We start from the raw sequence: 22028 nt of genomic DNA, 5'->3' as shown, positions 1-22028 counted from the left end.
ACCCTTTATGACATCAATGCTGAATATCTAGTATAAATAAATTTAAAGCAACTGGACTTGTTTGGTAATCATTAAAGACGTTTCACTACTCATCCGAGCAGCTTCTTCTGTTCAACTGACTGGTATGGGAAGTCCTCAGCATATATACTCTTCCACTAATCCAGTCACAATGGCACTTTGTAACTCTTCAGAAAGGTGACATCTGCTCGGATGAGTAGTGAAACGTCTTCAATGATTACCAAACAAGTCCAGTTGCTTTAAATTTATTTATACTAGATATACCATGACCTGGATGAATGAAAATCTTCATAGGCATCAATGCTGAATGTATGTATGTATAGATAACTTTATTTATAAATCACTACAAGGATTCGCAGTGCCATATGATCTTACAATATAAATACAATAAATATACAGAGATTAAGTGGTATGAGACAGGTTTAACATGAGAGAGAAGAGTGGGTGTGGATGGTGCAAAAAGACAGAGGCTCCGAGAGGAGCAGAGGAGATGATGAGGAACGTACAGGGAGACTAGTGAAGAAATATAATGAGGAGCAGGAGAGTGAAGGGCTTTAGGAAGGTTGAGATTATTAGTATTTGAAGGTTAGGAAAATTGTTTGTGGATAGAATGAACTTTGTTTTTTTTAAAAAAAAAAAGTCCTGGGGGGGTACATTTAGATGTGAGTAATTGATTTGATGAAGAATGAAGAAGTGAGCTGAATACGGAAAATAATCATTGTGGGTTGGATTTATTTTTATTATATTATTCTTGCTTGGCCTGGGATAGAGCAGCATTGAGGAAAGGTTTAGATTTTTGGTAAAGACCAGATCAAGGCAAAGACCACACTTGGGTGAGTATCTGTATTTGTCCACTGCTGGAGATCAAATGAGGAGGTTAGATGAAGAAATCGAGATGACCAAGACAGAAGGGTCATCTATATGGCAATTGAATAATTGCAGGGATATCAGAACATTGGGAAAAAAGAGAGCCAGGATTCAAAGTCAGAGAGGAATGTTGCCAAGGATTTTGTAGAAGGAGGTCTGTAAACAACTGCCACCTGAGTGAGGGTGGAACAGCTGAACTGCATGCACCTCAAAAGAAGGAAACATGAAAAAAGGAGGTATAGAGATTAGCTTAAAATTGCAATGAAGAGAGAGCAGAATGAATACTACTTTCCCACAGTCAATAATGTGGGGAGTATAAGAGAAGAGAGACCGCTATAAAGCTGGCCATACACGCACCAATGTTATCATACGAAACCTAGTTTCATACAATATTTGGTGCGTGTATGGTGGCTCAACGAGATGACCGATTTTAAAAAGGCTGTGGATATCAGTTGTCTGTCGATCGGGTAGGTTAAAAGATTTTGATCGTGCACCATTGAAGGCATCCAAACAAAATCTATGTTTATAGCTATATTGGCAGGTGGAGGTAGAATTTCTATTGTTTGTACCTCCATATCTGACGATTCAGCCCTGAACATCAATAGAGGGTGGGAACAATCTTTCCTGCAACCAATGGTCGCACGAAAGATCGTTATTGCTAGGTATATGGCCACCTTAAGAAAGAGCTGCCTCAATAGCATTATCATTGTGAGAAAGCGGGGGCTCTGTTAGGGCAAACAGGTGAAAAGACTTGGAGCAGAACAGACCATGAATTCAAGTAGATTTGTTAGTAGCAGAGCAGGTATTAGGAAGAGCACAAGAGAATGGGAGATAAGAAGAGAAGAGAGTGGGAATTTGAATTAGGTTAGACAGGTTTGTAGTTTGTGAGGGTTTATAGAGAAGTGAAGCATTGTGTAGGCAATAAGCAGATAGTTACCTGTATATGGAAGGGAACAGGATTCATAGATGTTTGCCTGCAGCAAGTAATAGCAGTAAAGAGAGGGAGAGGAGGTGAGAGATCTGAAATTGCTATGCTTTTGTGAGGTAGTAGTTGGAGGTGCTAGATTTTTTCAAAAAGTTATAGAGGGTATAAGAGCAGCAGTGTGTTGAATGAAGCAGAGAGGAAGATATTACAATGGAGTGGGGACAGTCAGAAGTTACCTTTGCAAGCATGAAGATGAAGGATACAATGAACAGAAGTATTAAAGATATTATGCCAGTAAATCCAAGAAACTGGGTCTTGGTTCACTGCCATTGCTGCCTTGTTGCTCCTTATTGTTGAACTCCTTGTTAAACTCTGTTTATGTTCACTTTGGAATGATTCACCCTTGTGCTGCTTTCCCAAATGATATCTTAAGATATAGAGAGACCAAGCTGGGCCACTCTAGCACAGAGGACTGGGGAATTGGAGCTGATTGCAGCTAGTTAACTAACAAATAAAATCACCCAGTTGTGTTACAGGATGAGAGAAGTGCAAGAGTGAAGATAGAGACACAGTCACTGAACTGAAAAGTTTGTTTAGAGGAGTTTATGATGGGGGTCATAAAATCAACAAATTGGTGGAGCACAGGAACAAGGTGCATGCAATATTGAAAATTGGAAATTATAGGAATAAATAGTGCAGGAATTACTAATAAAACGGTAAAAATGCAGTATTTAGGGCCAAAGTAGAGATGGTATTTAAATAAATAGTGCATAGTAGAATAAGCAAGAATAAGCAAAAGAGAAAAGGTGTAATTTCATAACTCCTTGTTAAACCTTATTGAATATACAGTAGAGGCATATACTGAATTTATATGCAATAGGGTAGTGAGGTCTGTCCTAAGGGCTTCTAAAGGAGCTTTCTTCTTTGATGAGCTGGTGATGGAATGCAGGCAAGGCACCATATATAACAAAGCGCCATCTTTAGCATTCATCACTCCAATGGACATATTTACTAAGCTGCACATTTTTCAGAGCCATTATACTACCTTTTTCACAATGTAACTTCTATGAAAGCAATCTAACATATATAAAGGGGTATATGTTTTAATAATAAAGTAATTTCAGACCTCTTGGCAGGAATGTATGAAAAAGAAATGTTAAATGTTCGAGCATGGATCCTATCACATTCAGATTTAAGTTCTTATTATTGTTTATTTAACAAAACATGTGTAAACAAAACCCCTCTTATTGTAAAGAAAAAAAGCAAAGCCATAGTTTTGTTGCTTGTCGGGGCAGGCTTAAGTAAGCTATGGATGCTGACAGTGCTAATATTAATTATCTGGAACCCTTGCACCTGGTGGGTGGCAGTAGGTACTTACCCCACTATGGGTCAGCGCTCTGCCTTGCTGTCCTCTGGGCATGGTGCCCCTACTTGCTGGGCTCCAAACCCATTCATATAAATGAATGAACTGCCAGCAAATATGTAAAAGGCCCAGATCATGACTGAAACCACTGTTCTAAATGCCAGTTGCATGGAAATAATTAGGATATCAAGTGAGACAGCCCCTAACAATTACTGTATCAAGTTACCATAAGGGTTATAAAGGGACAGGTCGTTTGTTATCACCTGCTATGTTATAACAGCTGCTTTGTCCAATGATAGGCACTTTGGGGAGGTAAAGCTATTGGAAAGGGAACCTGCAAGTAAAACTGACATATCTGGAAATACTATTATATTTAAGTGTTATGTTTAAATAGGTTGTTCACTGTGTACATAAAACCATTCTCTTGTTTCTTGCTGGGATTTAAACCAGGACCAGGTTTTGTAGTCATGGCCACTGGGCTACAACATTTGCCATGCATGGCATGAAGCTGGGCAGATTCACTCATGGCTAGTAATGAATCCCTATGCCCTTGTTCTCTGGCTGTATAATCACTGCTTCTTTCTCCTACCTGTTGCTTGATATTGGCCTGAGCACTGTGACTTTTCCTTTTCTCTGGTTGTGCTACATCCAGCCCTTACTTTCTGATCTGATCCTGAAACTTCTAACATGACCTGTGTTCATTAACCTGAAACCTAAAAACAGTATTTTCTGACCACAGAATTTAAGTTCCTGACCTTAATTTTGATCTCAGCTTGATTTTCTGATCTTGATCACTTTTCTCTCACTTAACATTGCTGCTGTCCTTTGCTTGCTCCATCTTGTCCCTATCAATCCTGTACTTCATCTGGTCCATCGTGTCCTTATTGATTGATTCTCCATCCTGTCTTTATAATTGCTTTAACTTGTTTGCTCAGTACCATCCATATCTAACTGCAGCTTGCTCTGCCTCCTTCAGCTCGTTCCACTTTCCTTTTCGGGCCCACCCAGCTGTCATTGCCTAAAGCACTCAGCCCTGCTGGTAGAGTTATCCTTCACACCTTGCTGCATGTCTTTATATTTTTTTATACATGGGAGTGTGATTGCCCATAATGTTGCTAGATGACAATATTCTACTGAGATCCATACAATATCCTTTTTCAGAGGCAGACAGTTACATTTTTAGGTTGTATACACTCAAATATATAAAAGAAACCTGTCTTAGCTGACATACTATTATACAGCTTAACATTTCTTAAAATATTCTTTTTATTCATGTTCTGCTCGCAATAATTTGCTTGATCCATAATCCCCAACATATAAATATAAATAAACAAGAGTACCGTTTAAGATCATTGCTGTTAATTGTAGATCAGTCTGCTTTCTCACCTATGTACCAAGCTCTTCACGCTGTCAGTGCTGCTCCCATTTTCCTTCTCTTTGCTTGCTAACCACGTGGCATAGATTTTATAATGTGTAACAGACATTCTGCAACTTCCACTTGTGTTTGCCCCTTCTGTGATCCAACAACATCTATATTATGATTAACTGAAAATAATTTAAGTTGCAATTGATTGCTATTGAACTGCAATTTAATTTTGTACACATTCCTCCCAGTGATCACTGTTTAGCAGTGTATGTCTGACTTAATCATAATGCACGTTAGTTTAAGCCTTTGGTTCCCTTAATAATGTATTATTTTATCATCAGCAAAGTGGTCCAATGCTAGAATGATTAAATATTCAATATTTCAATCCATAGTTTCTTGTAAAAAAACATAAATATATATATTAGGACTACTCCCTAAACATATGCAGCAACTTGCCTGGGTGCTGGTAAACATAGTAAATAGAATAACATAGTAGGGGAATCCTTGTGAAAAATTCAATAATTTATTGAAAAAAAAAATCCTCCATTTCGAACACCATCTTTCATAACTAAGCAGACTGCGACCAACACAAACTGCTAAATACCCTACCCCCTACATGTTTGTTTATATGGGTTGCTATGGCAACAGAGGTATTGCTCACAGACTGGTTTGTTATCCTTGAGGAAAAGCACAGTTAGGGGCAAATTTATTATGCAATGTAAAAAACAGTGATAAAATTTGCAACACATGGGCAGGCTTTCTGAACCCTATATACATATATATATATATATACTGTATATATATAGGTATGGGACCTGTTATCCAGAATGCTCGGGACCTGGGGTTTTCCGGATAAGGGATCTTTCCGTAATTTGGATCTCCATAACTAGTGATGAGCGAATCTGTTCCGTTTCGCTTCGCTGAAAAATTCGCAAATCTTTCAAAAGATCTGCGAAACGGCGAAAAATTTGCAAAATGGCAAAAATTCGCGCGGCAAAAAAAAATGTTGCACGTGGCTATTCTTTTGTTGCCCACGGCTATTATTTAGTCGCCCGCGGCTATTATTTTGTCGCACGGCTATTATTTAGTCGCCCGTGGCTATTATTTTGTCGCACGGCTATTATTTAGTCGCCCACGGCTATTATTTTGTCGCACGGCTATTATTTAGTCGCCCGTGGCTATTATTTTGTTGCACGGCTATTATTTAGTCGCCCGTGGCTATTATTTTGTCGCACGGCTATTATTTTGTCGCCCGCGGCTATTATTTAATTGCGCGGCTATTCTTTTGACGTCCGCGACTATTCTCTTTTGACGCCGGCGTCAATTTTTGGACGTGCGGTGAATTTTTCCGTGGCGAAACATTTCGTCCATCACTATCCATAACTTAAGTCTGATAAAAATCATTTAAATATTGAAAAAATCCAATAGAATAACTATTTCTGTATATTTATTTCTTTTTTTTCAAATATCCAATAAAATACATAGCCAACATTTACGGATATTTTCACAGGAAAGTCATACATATTTATATTCTGTCTTAGAAATGTAGTAGGCAATCGGTATTAAAAATAGATGTGATATTTCAGTCAATAGTTAAAGTAAAATTGCAAAATATATTTACTTAACATGAGTTTACTGATTATAACAATGTGCTTGTTATAAAACACTGTTTTTATTTTTTATACTGATTGATTAACATAAAATATTGCACCGGTATGAAAGGGGTAGTTAAGGTTTGAATTTTATAAAAGCATTAAAAAATGCACGACAAGTGAATATGAGGATAACTCACTGCCATGTTATATGTGAAGTACCACTTATGTATACGATGTACAATAGGATATTTAAAGGAAGTTTGGGAAGAATATCCCAGCTATTAGGAGTTCTCAGTACTTCAGTACTCAGGCACTTAAATTTTGTATACAGTGAGGAGAAATTTCTATCTTGGGCATTATGGGAATTAGGTATAACCAATGTTGAGACAGAGACATAATATTTTCTTCTTTAGTAAACTGAAAATTAAATTAGATATATGTGTGACAGTAAGTGTCCAGAGTTAACGACCTTCTCATCATTGTCTCTTTCTTTGCATACAAAACCCTGTGCACACTGTGTTATGTACTGTTCTGTAGATGTTGGATTATTTATAATACTGCATTTACACAGTGACGCTCTCTGCGCACTCTTTGGCATCAGTTCAGCAATAGTAACATAAATGACAGGCATTGGAGGATATGAGGAACCTGCAATTGAATCAGTCCAGTAAAAGCCCAAGAAACAAGCATATTCCAGGTAGCAGGGATCAGCAGCATGGTTCTTATAATGTCCTTAAAGGAAAAGGAAAGGTAAAAACTAAGTAAGCAGAAAGGTCTATGTAAATACAGCCATAAGCACTTACAGAAATGCTGTACTCAATCCTCTGTCAAAAGAAGCTTGGAATTTCTTGTCTCCTTTTTTGTAAACATGTTGTTTGGGTGTCTGACTTCCTCTGTCAGAAAAATCTTTAATTCCCTGGGCCAGAGTCTGTGCAGTTCTCTCCTCTCTCCCCTCTCCAGCTGCCCCCTCCAATACGAATGCTAAGAACTCCCTCCCCACTCCCTTAGAAATGTGTGATCTGAACTATAACAAATGGCAACTGCTGTCTTAAGCAAAAGGAGAAAGCTTCTAGGGCTCTTTACTCAGGTATGGCAATGTTTCCTGCAGAATAAATATAGCGTTCCAGGTGGTACTAATATGGTGAATCTACTTTCCTTCTCCTTTAATATGAGTGTCTTAAGTGCATTTCAGGGTATATTTTCATAAAGTCAATTGTTAAATACTACATTAACGCACGTGCACAAATGTGCCCATTGTTAGTAACTGAGCACCATTCAAATATTCAAGAACAAATAAACAACTCATCTTCAGATTTTGCAGTTCCAATCTTTCAGGCTGTTTGCCCAAAACATATAAATAAAAGCTGGCCATTTTCTGATCAGATGGTACGTACGTTATTGGCCAGTGTATAGCCACCTTAGTGGAAGGCATGAACTCACTGATTACCTGCATATCACTGAGACCTCATGCTGACAAATGGACCTATTTCTGGTGTCAGTGAAATAAAAGAAAATAGTTCTTGAGTGAAAGGGAATTTTCAAAAAGCTTTTTTCTAGAAAGTCTGCCAAAACTGCTTTATTAAGGTAAAAATTTCATTTTTAATCTCTCTTACTGTTAATATGAATCTATAAAGTGTACACTGATAGTGATGAGAGATTCTCTCCCTTGTAGTCATTGTCAATAGGCATTTTTTTTTTTTTATATGTGTCTTTTCAGCGCCAAATACATTCAAGTAAAAAATTTCGCTCATCGCTATACACTATATTACAGAAATATAATCTGTTATCCAGAAACCTGTTTTTTAGTAGACGAGGTATGGAGATCCAAATTTCGGAAAGATCCCTTATCCGGAAAATCATAGGTCCTGAACATTCTGAATAACAGGTCCCATACCTGTAGTAATAAGATTAGGAAAGATAAATATGGCTTTTAGTACAAAATTTGTACTAACTAAAAAGAGCCATGTGTTCGACAATTGAAACAAGAATCAGGAACACAAGAATGAAATCTATTAGTGGTATCATGTGTGCAGACTGTAAAGCTGAACAGTGTTATTTTCTCATTAGCCCATATAAAGAGAGTTGTACAAAGGGAGTAATGTATGTATGTATATCTTTATTTATAAAGCGCTACTTATGTACGCAGCGCTGTACAGTAGAATTCATTAATACAAACAGGGTGTTAATAAAATAATAGATAAATACAAAGTATAATAATAAATACAGATAAATACAGCTGCAATAAGTTAAGAGTCAAGGACACAAGAGGATGGAGGTCCCTGCCCCGTAGAGCTTACAATCTATATGGGAGGGTAACTAACAGACACAAATAGGCAAATATAAGTGCTGTAGGTCACAGTGGGTGACACTACAATATAAGTGCCAGTTCCCAGATTAGGTGCTGGGCGAGTGCTCCAAAAGGTACTCTTTAACCTTAGTTTTAAAAAGACTAATGATACTCGCATTCCTTAGCGCCCTAACAGAACCGATACGGGCAGGTTTATTCTTATGATAAGTACTGTCAAATTGATACTTCCAAGTAAAATGCCAATAAAATGCCCTCAATTCCAGCTTTTATGATAAAACAGAATGACAAACAATCGCACACCTTCCAGTTCTCTTTATCTATAAAAGATTTTGAGAGTCTTATGGCACACTGCTGTATTAACGTGATTAAGCCTCAAAATGTTAAGAGGGAATTACCAGGAAAGTATGAAACAATTTGCACTTAATGTTTCAGTCATATCTGTGAAAAATATGACTTAAATATAGTTTTATTAATAATACATATTTTAATTAAACGGGCAGAGGTGCATCTAGCAGGAAAAATTGAATCTTCACTCGATTTCACATATGGGTATGATTCATGGGCAGTAAATATGCAAAGCTTTATGCCCATAAGGCAATCAAAGTGAGAGTTGATATGCATGTTTTTATCTACAAGAAAGAAGCCTTGCAAAGCAAGGAGTAATAATAGGAGCTGCCACTGGATTAAAAAAAATATCTGATTAATGAATCTCCTTTAGTGAATACAGATCCGTGTCAGAGGAAATCATTAGTACAATAAATATAATAGCTGTGTAATTTGTTTTTATCTGCATAAATATAAATCACAAGCCATATCAGTATCAGAACGTAAGGACAACAATGTGAAAATGAAAAGCTAATGTAATCTTATGGTGGCGTGATGTCATAGAAACAAATGATACCGTAACTGAAGTTGATGGAGGTGCCTCATATTGGCAGGCATGCAACATGGGACTACCATCTGGGCCCAAAGGCTCACACCAAGCAGATACTCAAGGGCTTATTTACTAAGTCAGGCAAAGTGTAAAGCTCAAAGAGTAAGTGAGGGTTAATAACCACAGGCTCATCTCACTTCTGGAATATACACAATGATTCAGTGGCAGTTGGGCTTCCTCTCTCCTCTGATTCTGGGTCAAACAATACTTATTCAGAGGGGTTTATTTTGAAACAGCATTACTTTATTTTCTCCATTTTAAAACTGAAAAGGACATTTAGGGGCAGATTTATCAAAGTACGAGTTTGAATCCCAAAATGGGAAAAATTCAGATTAAATACAATACCCTTGAACCCCCCCCTCCCTTGATGCTGCACTCTGCAGCAGCACACTCTACAGTGAAGAGCACAATGTCAGGATGTATAACTCAGCCTTGCCTTATGGCAGTAGGGACAGGGCCTAGATGCAGTCTGCACGTCCTGCTGTTCCAATTGCACCTGAGATTGTCATGCAAGGCAGGGGCAGGTAGGGGGCAGAAGGAGAGGACTAACGCATTTAGAGGTGTATTAGCAAAGTGCTCCAAAATGGAGCTGCAGAGTGCCATTGAGTCCTATGGAAGGCTTCCAAAATCATACATTGAAGTTGCAAAGCCAGAAAGATTTTGCCCTGTTACGATCGTTCAGATATGAAAATTTTGTGACTTTCGGATCACAACCAGGATTGCAACCACAATATTTTCGTACGACCAAGAAAAAAAATTTCTCGCAATTTATGCACATCAGAAATTATTGTGGTTACTCCAAATTTTTTCCAATTGCGCTTTTAATTCTTTTTTTAATGAATGGGCCCTCTTGTGTGCCTAAAATGAACCTTGGTCACTTCACAGGAGGAGTCAAATATGCTGCATGGTGTTGGGATCCGCAATGGATCCTAATATTCTCTCTCTTTTTTCCCTCCAGCTCCTGCTGCTTGGAGCACCCTGGTACTTCTATTACTGATCACTTTAATGTAATCTTTCAGGATTTTAATGCTGTGTCTTACATTCTGCTCATTATGATAGAGGTATATATATATGTATATTTACATAATCCATATGGCAATATGCAAGTTTTAGGTGCAAGGTCAATGTAGAGTTATAGATGTTTGAGAAAGGGCCAGCACTCCAGACTCCAGGCTCCATATTTCTCATGATGGGTTGTCTATAACATTCTATTATGTGGTCAGATCAGGTCAACAAAGGCATTCCTGTTAGTAGCTAGAGTTAGAAAAGATGATGACCCATGAAGGACATTTGTTAGTGGGAAGGTGCCTCGCTTTAACACATATATTAGAAAAGTGACTTTAATCCATTTGTACATACAAGTAATTACTTTTTTGTGCCTTTCGCTCCCCTAAAATTGACATTTAGGCTGGGCCAGCCATCTTAATATCATACCTCTGTTTGAGATGTGGTCATCTATACCTTTCTATTCCAATAGCTAATATCATAATATAAATGTGCATTAAAGCTGTCTTAATAAAGCTGTTTGTATGCGCATGCCATAACACAAATTATATGCACAACTGAATTCAAGTAACAACACATGAAAGTCTAAATAGTAATATAATTATCAATGATACAAGGTCCAAGATTACATGTGCAAGGTAAATCTAGATAACTGATTTTATTTTTGTTGTGAGTCACTGGATATGTCTGTAAGCCTATTTTTTAGGACTCAGAATTTTCCCACTGAAATCTGCCCCTTATTCTGCCTTTGTTCACTTTAAAATTCACTTTATGATATAGACAGGCATCCGTGGACAATTTGCCATTGGTCTTTTAAGTGGTATTTTACCTTTAATAGAACTTAGTATGAGGTAGATATTCATCTGCTATGACTTTTTGCAATTGGAATTCATGTTTTATTTTTATTTTTTAATTTTGTTCATCAGCTCTCAAGTGTGGAATTTCATAACAATAACATTGTTACAGAACAGTAGTTTTTTTGGATATTGGTAATTACAAGTTCAGTTGCAAAGTGATAGGCCGCATTAATGCACAGAAAGGGGCCACCAAGTGCTGAAGTATGTTGTGTACAAATGACATGTCCCCTGTGTTCCCTAATGATGTCCCTAATCCCACGAGTCTGGCAGATGCCAGTGAACACTTCCTGCCTGAATATATACAGTAATTCTAACTGTAAATTTTGGTATAGGATAAATAATTAATGGAAATGTTTTTCATGGTTTAGTTTTAATGAAAGCCAATGTTTACCTCAGAGTACACAATGAGATTATAGAAATTTTTGTGCTTCCCAATTTGTGGCAAGAGTTTGGGAATGACCCTTTCTGATTCAGCAGTATAATGCCCCTGTGCACAAAGCTTAAATAGAAATGGTTTGCTGAACTGGGAGGTAAAGAACTTAACTGCCCTGCACAAAGCTCTGACCTGACTCAACTGACCACATGTGTGATGAATTAGAATGCTAACTGTGAGCCAGACGTGATCACTTTAACATCACTATCAATCCTCATTGATGGCATATTGACTGTACCGTGTGCCTTCACATGTCTGTTTTTTAGTGTAAACCTATTACAATAACTGCCCACCAAGTTCAACTATGATTACCCATTATATATATAATAAGGAATTATAGTTGAACTTGGTGGGCAGTTGTTGTAATATCTCTCTCTATATACAGTATATATATATAGTCCCACTCCAGGGACTTGGCACAAAAGAAAACAATTTTTTGAAAAAACTCCAACGTTTCGAGTACCAACAGTACTCTTCTTCCGGGACAAACCACCAGATTAAATACCAACACACACTTTAAGTACCCTCCCACAGAAAATGGTGCCAAAAAGTGACAGTAATAACCACGGTAAACAGAGAGAGACAAAACTTTACCGTACTAATGTTAAGCATAATGTTTCTCTGTTCAATTGTTGTCTTTCTGTGTTACAGCCCTGTCTATTCTGCCGGTCCAAGAAAACATCCAAGCCCCACATAACGGCACTAAGGAAATCTGCCATTAACATATGCTTACCAGCCTCACAGTGAAGAACAATTTGCTTCTAGTGCTTCAAATTTTGTTCCTCAAACCTAAAATAGTAATTTTTTTATCCACATCCCCATTATCTCCATCTATAAATAACTACCCCCAACAAACCTCCCCTTTCCTAGTAGTTCAATTTTCAATCATTTTGCTTGTACATTTCTACACTTCATCTAGCTCACTGCCACACAAAACTGTGCTGCATATGCATGGTTAAGGCTTTACCAAAGATCTATAAAGAGGCAAAATGTATGTCCTTTTTATATATGATAGTACTTTATTAGATATAGAAACTAGTAAATGACACTCCCTACTCCTCTCTGGTACCCACAATTACCCCCAAATCCTTCTAAATTAGAGTATAAATGGTATTTATGTTATCCTTGTCCAAGAACAAAACCTTGAATTTTATTTGAAACACATCTCTGCAAATTGAAAATATCCTGCAAGGAACCTATAGTTTTGCATAATTCAAGGGCAACATATTGCTTTAAAAAATAATATGAGTCCTAGAAATACAGCCTAAACAGTTTTGGACTCAACAGAGATATCTTATAGGAATAAATCTGGTGAATTACTTTGTGTAGCTTTTTTGATCCCTTTATTCACAGTTTCAGTTAACCCTAACATATCTAGCACTATTTTAATGTTTTCCATGTTTTCTTTTTCATCCAATATCTATGCATAGTTCTCAAAATTTCAGACAGAAAAGCATTAATTTTGTTCCATTAATATCTTGCAAACAATGATTCAATTTATTCAACAGAATCAAAGAAAAATTACCATCAACCCTAATAAAATAAGACCAGGTAGGGAGCAATGGATACTCTTTCACATGAATCAGTATACTTCAGAATATGATAGCAGCTGACAAAATGAAAACATCTGAAGAGTAACAAAATAATTCCTTACTCAAGAGTATTCCACAAGACATCAAATGCTAAAGCCTTTGTTTTATTGATAGTATCAGAGCTAAAATACCTGATGACCTTGGGCTAAAAAGACAAACTGTTTCCCCAAGAACCATGGTGTAGCTCTGTGTTGTTTAGGAATGAGCAAAGAACCAGGAAAATCTTTTTATATATTATACAGAGGAATTTTTATCTTGAAGACCATGGACTACAAGCACAGGCAGCTCACTCTGAATTCTAAGTACAAATGAACCACAAGCTATACTGTGACAGCTGCCATGCATCTTCTCGCCCAATCCCTATTAATTATGTACAATGGGCTTAGATCTGAAATAGTCAGTGGTGCATACTAGACCTCCATAAGTATGTATTACTTTTATGTCTGTTTCTAATGCACAGATCGCCTCACCTAAGCTGTTGAGATGTTAAATCAGTATAATGTAACATTTATCTATTGTTTGTTACTGAGTTTTACTATTCTACTATGCAGCCTTCTCACATGGAAATAAGGGCAATTACTGTAAAATACACCCACCCTTACTTTATTATTTTAGTCACTTATCCTCTTATTACTATTGTTACATAACGCATTACAAAGACTGTCCTTCATTTACATGAGTCCCTTCCTCTGAGGAGCTAACAATCTAATTCCCTACCAAGCACACACCTTGTAGGGTCAATTTCACCAGGAACCAATTAACAATCCTTTAGTGTGGGAGGGAACCAGAGTGGGACTGCACTAAAAAAAAAGGTAAGTAAAGCATTTGAAGAACATAAACCTCCATGCAGATATTGCAATGGTCATTACTGAACACAGGATCCCAGTGCTACATGGCAGCAATGCTAACCGCTGCACAAATTGCAGATCCTTTTGCACATGTGCATACCTGTAAATATTACATGAATACTTTTATTTAACTTGCATATTAATGGTTCTGTCCCCTTAAAGTTACCTGTTACCACTGAATTTCACCTTAATTGAAATATATTCATTATAGTGTAGATGCTGTTATTAAAATAAATGTTTTACTAAGGCTCCCAGTGTTACAATTTTTTGCTGAATGATGAGATTTCAGAATTTGATAGATGATCCTCAGTTTAATGTTTAATATTTTGTTTTATTCTATGTATATTTCAAGTATCCTGGGAGCTATAACAATATATTAAAAAACAGAATTGCAAACACTTCCTTTCTAAAACAATATTCCAGGATAGTGAAATATAGGTGTCACAGTGACTATAAAATGGCCTCATGCCTATAGCAAGATACAGAATTTCAGCATTTACAAGTATATTTGGGATTTGTGCTTATCTTAATGCCTCCATGAGGTTATAATGTCCCCAACATCACAGAAAGAGTATTACTAAATGTTAACCCTTATGTTAAAAAAAGGCATTAGTTTGCCCAGTGGCAGTAACCCATAGCAACCAATAAGATATTTGCTTTTTAACAGGTGACCAGTAAATACTACCTGCTGATTGCTATGGGTTACTGCTCCTGGGCAAGCTTAGTGCCTTTTATTACGTCGCCCCAGTAGAGAAAATTGTTTTGGTGCAGTTCCCCAGATTCATATGAACTAACATTGTTCATTGCAAAGTGGTTATTAGTTAAATGTGTCCTTATAAATTGTGTTTTTTCTGACTAATTTGATTACGCATTCCTTTAGGCATTGATATACCTGTTGGACTCATAAGTTCTTATTCTATGTACAGCCACTCTACAGAAATGATGTAAGACACAGAGTGGCAAACTGCTATTATTTGTTGAACTTGTTTATAATGAGAACTACAGTGTATTTCACATCATACTGCCAAAGCTATATACATAGATTAGTTTGCTAATAAAGAACTGTGTATAAGTTATGATGTTTGTGCTTTTTACGCTGCTTTTGTCTTGTCTGTCTCTTTCACACACAGTGAGTATACAGTCTGCATTATCCTGATGTGTTTATTCACACCACTGATTTTGGTCTTAAAGGAGGGCCAACCGTCTGTAGTATAAATCAGGCATGGCACTTGTTTCATTTGATTTCTGTAAAATTGCACCAAAAGTGAGGCATACATGAAATGTGGTTCTTGCGGGATTACACACTCAGGGCTTACTTGTAACTTTAATACTGTAATATCAGCCAAAGGATTTTAATGCAACTGCAATAATCTAGTTGTAACAGAGACAGTCAGACAGCACGGTTAGACCAGAGCCTGTAGAGGGATCAATGACTGCTAGAGTGTATTAGTGCTGTTAGACTGTTAGAGTGCATTAGTGCTAATATTCATGTCTCCACCCACAAACATCTCATGACATAGGATGCTGTAATCCATATTTGCCTGGACATTCTTACTTTATTTATGTTAATTTGTACATAGAGAGATGAGTGACACAGACAGATAGTTACGTATGCTCATACACAAACACAAAATAACACAATAACATACACCCAGACAGTGACAGCAGTGACACACACACAAATGCAGTGTTGGGTGTATGACCAAGTGATACAATAAAACAGAGCACAACATTAGCACAGTAACGCAGAGATAGTGTCATACACAGTGGCAGATATCTGACTAAGCATTTTTCAATTTATCGTTAGGCCACTTCCAGTGCTACCTACTTAATGCATGCAACAACAAGAGTATCTCCGGCAGATTGGGAAGAGATATGTGAGAACGCTAGGAAGAGTGTCTCTTGTGTATGCCATAAAGAAAGCACTTTAGACCATATTATGTAACAGTACTCTAAATTGACCAATTTTTGGAAAGTGATCAAAGACTTATGGGCTTAATTATCAATTTTTGAGTTTGTGAATTTGAATTTGTTTTTCCAAATCAAATAAACTCGCATATTAAATTAATAAGGAAAACTCGTTTGAATAAAAACTCAAAAACTGCAAATTTTTTCAAGTTTACAGACTCGAAAAACTTGAAAAATTTGAGTTTGAAAATATGACTTGACTTTGCCTAGTGTTCAAGTTTTTTACACTTAATGAATACCAGACATTCGAACATTGGTAAATCATCCCCTTATCGTCTACATCCCCTCTCCCTCCAATACCGTTAGAATATCCTAAATTCTTTGGTGGGTATATCAGTGCCCTACATCTCCTCCTCAGATTCAAATTTAGCGCCCGCTAGCATCCTTAGTAAAATGGACTTTCATATGAAGCTTCACTATTAATAATTTTAATAAAGAAAAGTATATGAAATTGAGTTCAAGATTGCCTTACATAAAACTCTAATATAGCTTGAATTTGGTAATGTGAATAAAACATCCAAATCCACAGTAAATAAGTAAATACTGTTTAAAAGGTATGAACTATGGTTTTAAATCAGTCACTGGAACCATTTTTCCTTATACCAACAAAACAGATTTATCTTACTTGGTTTAAATATATATTGTCATGCAAGCCTGGTTTACTAATTGATTGGAAATGATTAGTGATCCTTCATTCTCATTATATTCCAACCTGGTGTTTGTTAGCTATTGGCTTTGGCTCAGATTTAAACTAGTGGGATTGACTAAAATAAAATAAGACGTTCCATGGTCAGAGGAATGTACTGTTGAAATTAAAATGTTTTCCTTTACAGAAAGAATGGCAATTACACAAAAGACCCTTGTTAAGTTTCTGTCACATTAAATGGCTCCTAGAGGATTTTGATAAGACCTTCCACACCTAGAAACTAGCTGTTTGACCCATAATACAACCTTTAACCTTTGCAATAATTACATCTTTATTAGCTGCAGGGATTTTGGCCATTGGCAATACTTTGCTTCCAGTTGTAATTCCACAAAATCTGGGCCACAGATTGGACAACTATTCATGTATTTATTTACTCATGCTTGGGACCATCCATTTAGTATTGTTGTGTACCCCCTCTTCTTTAGCATAGGACCCCAAATTAAAGTACAACTTATACAAGAATACGATTATTTTTATTAATATTACTTAATTATAAATGAATAATTCATTACTTCATTAACTAAATCCAAATATATTTGGCATCTAAATGTATCTATTTCATATCTAATTTATTACGTATTTACAATTTGAAAGAAAATGCTGAATGACGAAAACTTTTTTCTTTTCTTTTCTAATTTTTTTTTTTTTGGTGGTCCTGCAGCTTGGACTAGAACAGACAGAGTTGCCTTTCAGTGTTTTAATATTGTTAGAGCAGAGAGATAAACACTTTAGTACATATTGAAGAGTAATAAATTGTGTTTGAACATTGATAAACTAATGCAATTACCAGCAAGGTCATAGAGTCAGCTAATTTAGAAATATCAGTACTAGGATTTTGAGTTGTCCCCTGGAGGACTGTAGCCACTTTATTACAGCGGCAGGGTGAGGAGAAAATGGTACATTAGGATTGATCTTTTGATCTAATTGTAGAGCTGTGCCATTCCTTGTTTGTCCATAAATGCTTAGCTAGCAGGAGGGATCAGCGTACAAGAAAAAGAGAAACCTACCCTTAAATTGAGGATTGAATTGCCCCTTCCTCGATACAATGTGTGAAATGTTTGGAAGTAATTTTGATCCTCAGTAATAAGCGTGAATCCCTACCCTTTCTTTGTTACTTACCAACTGTGTAAGTGACAGGTTAATACAATGACATGCTCTCTAAATCATATTGTATATTATGGAATTAAGTAGAAGAGGTCTGCACTATTGGCAAGTCTTAGTAGATAACCTAAAGAGATTAAAATACAAGCTAAAGTAGGAGAATTTTGTACTATTCACAGGAACAGATTTATTTCAAGGTCAACTAAACCTAAACTTTTTAATTTGTATCTACTATCTACCATAGCAGCAATATCTGCCCTCTAATTATTCTCTATCACAAGGTTCTAATATAACTCATATTTCTGGTTACAAAAATAAAACTCTGTGAAACATAAAGGGCCAGCTTGGCTTCATTTTTTATTGTCCCTATGTACTTTATGAAATATTAATGTATGTATCCATGTATATTTATTTTCTAATTGCATTAATGCTGAAGGTATTACTGGCTCACTGTTGGGGTTTCAGCCTCCCATGAGCAGCCATTGTTTCCTTAAAGCTGGCCACAAGCTACTTAACACCTCATACAAAGCTCCAATTGTGATTAGCAACCCATTACAACAAACCAGAAGGGGCTGTGGTCTAGCAGTACACCAGTGCAGTATGATGTGACTGGGGTCAGCCAAAAAGGGCAATAAATACCATTTTTATGCAGGCACCATTCCTTACAAGAGATTCCACAAATATATTCCAGTACAGGTATTCTTCTGTACTGGAATATCAATCTGATCAAAACATGGTGATCCTTACTTGTGCCACTTTGGATCTCATATAACATGGAAGCTCCTAGACCATGTCAATACTCCTCTCCCCCAAATGACACACATAACAATCTAAATACAGGTATGGAACCCATTATCCAGAATGCTCAGGACCTGGGGTTTTCCGGATAAGGGATCTTTTTGCAATTTGGATCTCCATCTACAAAAAGATTATTCAACATTAAATAAACCCAATAGGATTGTTTTGCCTCCAATAAGGATTAATTATATCTTAGTTGGGATCAAGTACAAGGTACTGTTTTATTATTACAGAGAAAAAGGAAATTGTTTTTAAAAATTAGAATTATTTGCTTATAATGGACTATGGGAGATGGCCTTCCCGTAATTCTGGATAACGGGTTTCCGGGTAATGATTCCCATACCTGTACTGTTACTTAAAATGTAAAGTTAAGTAGAGCCATTGGTGGTTCTTAGTAGATAACATTATCTATCAAGTACCTGATATATTGTTTCTCAGACACTGAATTTCTTACTGGTATTCCGTGTATATTCCAATAACACATACTTTGATCACTTGCTGCAGTATGACAAGCCTGTACACTCACAATACTAGGTTGCCTTTTCACATACAATTATTCACATGAAGCCTTGTTCATAGATAGAAAATAGATAATTGTCTAATTCACAGTCAATTCGAACATTCTAATCTAAAGACCAAAAGCTGGTTCAATACTAGTTTTCAGAAGATTGGCATTCACAATGTTCCCTGGAGTACTTCCGTTTGCATGAAACTCTATTGCAATCAATAGAAAAATATTTAACATGGTATCAATCTGAGCAGTGGAAAAGATTGCATTTTGATCAACTCTTGTCAATAATAAAATGATTTTCACATATTTTTCATATCCTATTAATTCACTTACTATCTAAGACACTAATAAAGCGCTAGTTTATTAATTGATCTTCTTTAAATTACATTTAAAATCATGTAACTCTTTGTCACATAAACAAGGAAGTTGAAGTCGTTACATGATCTTTTTTGTGTATCCAAATTAGGATTTGGTTCAGTATTCGGCCGAATCTTTCATGAAGGATTCAGGGTTGGGCCATATCCCAAAAAAGTGGATTCGGTGCATCCCTACTTTTAATTTGTTTAGATACCACCACATTTTACCAATCTTTTACACAGGGTGTATATATGTTTATGTGTGTGTTTAATACATTTATTTTTCTAAATAAAAAAAAATGTATGTGAATTTTCATGGTTCACTTTATAAAGGACATACATGATGTATTTTGGACATCTGGAGAAGTGGCGCTACGATATTATAGTAGTTCCACAGCAAACAGTATCAGAGCACTTGGGTGCCAGCCACCATGGGAATCTGGAATTACTGCCGGATGCAGGCTGCTGGTAATTTCATTGTTCTGGGAAAGCAGGTTTATCAAAATTTGGGTTTGTGTCATTTTAGAGACACAACCAAATCAAAAGTGGACTTCAAAAAAAGTAAAAAAAAACACATGAATACCTTTAACCATGAACTTTACATCACTTAAATAGAACAAATTGGTCCCCTAAAAAATCGAATAGTTGTTCAAGTTGCCAAGAAAAAGCATACTATCAAAAGTGCTTCTCCTTCTTTAACTTCTAATACTTATTTTGGGAATCCTCTTTAAGAGGTCAGATACATTTTACACACTAAATAAATCTTAAAAAAATCAGACTAAGAGCTCATTAATTAAGAAGGAAAAAGATCTAAACTATGTATCCCAGGAAAGATATGCTTACTGTGCCTTCCAGGCCAGCCATACATAGAACATGTATCTCACACCTATCTTGAAGCATACATTGCTGCTATTTGTTTTCTTGACTGATGTGCAGGAAGATCCGCAAAATAATGGCTGGTTAATCATCCCAGTTCGCAAATAAATCTGATAAGAGGGTATCCATCAACAGGGAACAGGCGGAAGCCCAGAAATGGGTTCCAATCCATTGTTGGTATGACTAGGAGGGAGTGGGACCCCATGATTATCAGCCATAGAACACTCAAGTTAGATTTTTTTGGTGGCAGTGCCAGTTACACTGGATTAAAAAAATGCCCATGGTGGCCATCAGCTTCCTGTTCAGGTCTTTCATCAAAAAAAAAACCCTGCTAATGCACAGACTGGCTCCTGCTGCCTCCAGGCATGCCCAGAAGGCTCTCCAGGTTGACTACAGGTAGTCGAATTGAAGAGAGAACTGAACAGGAAGTGGGGGCAGGCTTCACTCTGCACAAGGAAGCAAAGAAAAACTTCTAACTGAGGAACCAGGTCAGAGAGAATGCTGGGACAAAGGTAGGTAATTCTGGAGGCTGTTTAGAGTAATTTTACTGAAAAGGTTTACTTATTCTTTAAGATATTTTACTATAATAAAGGGCTGTACAATAGATCTTTGGAAATCTTTATTAGAAACTCTTTACAAAGATAATATGCACACTCTCTGGATTGATAATAAGTATAGCCCCTTGGATGTACTGTAGGTCACACTAGGGGGCACATTTACTAACCCACGAATCCGAACCGAATTGGAAAAATTCCAATTGGAAAACGAACACTTTGCGACTTTTTCGTATTTTTTGCGATTTTTTTCGGCGCCTTTCCGACTTTTCGGAAATTGTCGCGACTTTTTCGTTACCAATACGATTTGCGCGAAAAAACGCGAGTTTTTCGTAGCCATTACGATGCGCTCGTATCTTGTTGCGACTTTTTCGTATTGAGCGCTCGTAAGCGGCGGGCGAAACTTTCAGACTTAGCATGATTTTGGAAGCCTCCCATAGGACTCAATGGCACCCTGCAGCTCCAACCTGGCCCAAGAAAAGTCACCATACTGAAGCTTGAATGAATCCGAATCTTTCGTACTCGGCGCGAAGGCTACGAAAAAGTCGCGACTTTTCGCGCAAGTTTTAACGCTACGAAAAAATCGCCAGATTTTGCGCAACATTCGGAATGGCAACGGAAAAGTCGCGGCAATTTTCCGAAAAATCGCAAAATACCGATCATTACGAAAAAAACGCAATCGGACGCCGTCGGAACGATCGTGAGTAAGTAAATGTGCCCCTAGGTGTGATAGACAGTTAGGGCTAGCTAGTGAGCAACCTTTAGCTCCAACGAGTAGTGTTCAGTGGGATTAAATCCTGAGTTTAATATTGCCCAGAAGAAAGGAACAAGTGTACAGACTCAGGGCTAGATAGAATATCTCCACTTGGAGGAATATTCCCAAAAGCTGTGGGTAACACATTGTTCTTGTACTACCCAGTGGCATAATATATGACGTATATCTGTGAGTATATGCCTGACAAATGTGCTATGTGTAAAGCCTGCATTTCTGTTGTTTCATACTTTTATGTGGATTACATTAAATAAATCTGTTCATGTTTATGTTCA

The sequence above is a fragment of the Xenopus tropicalis genome, chromosome 2 (genome assembly GCF_000004195.4).
Source record: "Xenopus tropicalis strain Nigerian chromosome 2, UCB_Xtro_10.0, whole genome shotgun sequence".
In the NCBI taxonomy this organism is placed as follows: Eukaryota; Metazoa; Chordata; class Amphibia; order Anura; family Pipidae; genus Xenopus; species Xenopus tropicalis.
Note: the sequence above shows the minus strand (reverse complement) of the source record.